The sequence below is a fragment of the Lolium rigidum genome, chromosome 2, assembly GCF_022539505.1.
Source record: "Lolium rigidum isolate FL_2022 chromosome 2, APGP_CSIRO_Lrig_0.1, whole genome shotgun sequence".
Taxonomy (NCBI): Eukaryota; Viridiplantae; Streptophyta; class Magnoliopsida; order Poales; family Poaceae; genus Lolium; species Lolium rigidum.
Window position 1 is genome coordinate 179148419 of NC_061509.1, and position 2900 is coordinate 179151318.

A 2900-nucleotide genomic window follows, 5' to 3' on the forward strand; every position below is an offset into this window, starting at 1 on the left:
GCAACGAGATGAAGATCATGAGACTAACCCTCGAAGATTCCAAAGCCTACGAGATTAGATCTCGTTGTTGATGTAGTCGATCACTTGCCGCTTTCAAAAGCGCGTAGAAGTTCTTGACGGTGCCACAATCGGGCAGCACCTCCGCACTCGGTCACACGTACGGTGTTGATGACGATGCCCTTCTCCTTGTTCCAGCGGGCAGCGGATGTAGTAGATCCTCCTCGGAATCCCGCCAGCACGACGGCATGGTGACGGTGGTGGTGGAGATCTCCGGTAGGGCTTCGCCGTAAGCGCTGCGGGAGAAGAAGGAGGAGGGAGTAGCTAGGGTTTGGGAGAGGGGAGGGGCTTGGGGCGCCGGCTTGGGAGCCCCTTGATGGTGCGGCCAACTTGTGTAGCCAGCCCTCTACCTCTCCCTCTCTTTATATAGGTGGAACCCACAAGGGTTTGCCCAAAATCCGAATAAGAGTCCAACTCAAAAACTTCCATATGGGTGAAACCTAGGGGAAGTGAGATTGCTCCCCTTCCTTCTCCTATGGCCGGCCATGGAGGTGGAGTCCATCATGGACTCCACCTTCCCCTTTGCCTGGCCGGCTAGGGTTGGTGGAGTCCAACCGGGACTCCACCTTCCATGGTGATTTCTTCCAGAAAGTTCTAGAACATTCTAGCGCCTTCCATAAATGCACCAGATCATTTCCAAACTTGGAAAGTGACTTCCTATATATGAATCTTATTCTCCGGACCATTCCGGAACTCCTCGTGATGTCCTGGATCCCATCCGAGACTCCGAACAACATTCGAACTCCATTCCATATTCCATATCTACTTAAAACGACATCAAACCTTAAGTGTGTCACCCTACGGTTCGAGAACTATGCGGACATGATCGAGACTTCTCTCCGATCAATAACTAATAGCGGGACCTGGAGATCCATAATAGCTCCCACATATTCAACGATGACTTCGTGATCGAAAGAACCATTCACATACGATACCGATTCCCTTAGTCACGCGATACTTTACTTGTCCGAGGTTCGATCATCGGTATCTCCATACCTAGTTCAACCTCGTTACCGACAAGTACTCTTTACTTGTACCGTGGTATGTCATCTCTTGTGACCTAGTCACATGCTTGCAAGCTAATCAGATGACATTCCACCGAGAGGGCCCGAGTATATCTATCCGTCATCGGGATGGACAAATCCCACTCTTGATCCATATGCCTCAACTCACACTTTCCGAATACTTAATCCCATCTTTATAACCACCCATTTACGCAATGGCGTTTGATGTAATCAAAGCATCCTTCCGGTGTAAGTGATTTACATGATCTCATGGTCGAAGGACTAGGTAACTATGTATCGAAAGCTTATAGCAAGTTGAACTTAATGACTTGATCTCATGCTATGCTTACTATGGGTGTGTCCATCACATCATTCACCTAATGATATGATTTTGTTATTAATATCATCATATGTTCATGATTAGGAAACCATGATCATCTATTAATCAACAAGCTAGTTAAAAGAGAGGCTTACTAGGGACTCTAGTTGTTTACACAACACACATGTATTAATGTTTCCGGTTAATACAACTATATCATGGAGTGTAAACATTTATCATGAACACTAAGATATAACAATAACTATTTTATTATTGCCTCTCGGGCATATCTCCAACAGTGGGAAGGTGGAGTCCATGGTGGACTCCACCTTGTTGGCCGGCCATAGAAGATGGAAAGGGAGAAAATTTCTCCCTTTCCATCTAGGTTTCCAATTTTCGTAAGTTTGGGAGTTGGACTCCAAAGTGGTTTTTGAGGGAACCCTTGGTTTTGCACCTATATATAGAGGGGGAGAGGGAGGGGACTGAGAACACCAATCCAGCCGCACCACCAAGGGGCTCTCAGGCCGGCGCCCCAAGTGCCCCCCTCTCCCAAATCCTAGCTATTCCCTCCTCCTATTTCTCCCGCGGTGCTTACGGCGAAGCGCTGCCGGAGATCTCCACTACCACCGTCACCACGCTGTCGTGCTGGCGGGATTCCGAGGAGGATCTACTACATCCGCTGCCCGCTGGAACGGGGAGAAGGACATCGTCATCAACACCGTACGTGTGACCGAGTGAGGAGGTGCTGCCCGATTGTGGCACCGTCAAGATCTTCTACGCGCTTTTGAAAGCGGCAAGTGATCGACTACATCCACCATGAGATTTATCTCGTTAACGCTTAGCGATCTTCGAGGGTATGTTGATCTTCACCTCGTTGCTACCATCTACTATATTAGATATTGGCTTGTTATTCGTTCTTGCGGTAGGAAATTTTTTGTTTTCTATGCTACGAATCCCTACATGATGTTGATGGATCTTGAGGTGCTGGAGGTGTGGTGGCTATGGATGTTGTGATGGTTGTTCTATGGATTGATTTAGGAGGTGGCTAGGGTTCCCTCCTTAAATAGGCTCTTGCAGATCGGTTCAGTGTATGGGAGTGTTTCACTTCAAATACGCCTTTTCCCACTTTAAAAACGATTTGGTTTGATGATTTCGGCCAAGCTGATGTTGGTACGGCTGCACGGTATGACCCTACGCTCGTACCATTTGCTCATTGGCTGCTCTCTAATGTTTTAGTATTTTAGGCATCATTTATTTGTACGAACTTTGATTGGGGCGTTCTTCGAGTCATTAGATTCATATGGATGAGAGATACAATACCATGGTCTTGGATCTTTATTATGCGATGATGGAAATTTTCACTTTTCTAGCTTCCATATGACTTAAGTTTTGGTGAATGTAACCGCTCCATATTGCCCCCTCTTGGCTCCATTTACCATGTTGTGTTCATAAATTTCCATAACACGTACATACACCAAAGACAAGGTAAAGTATAAAATTCTAATAAAAACTATATGTTC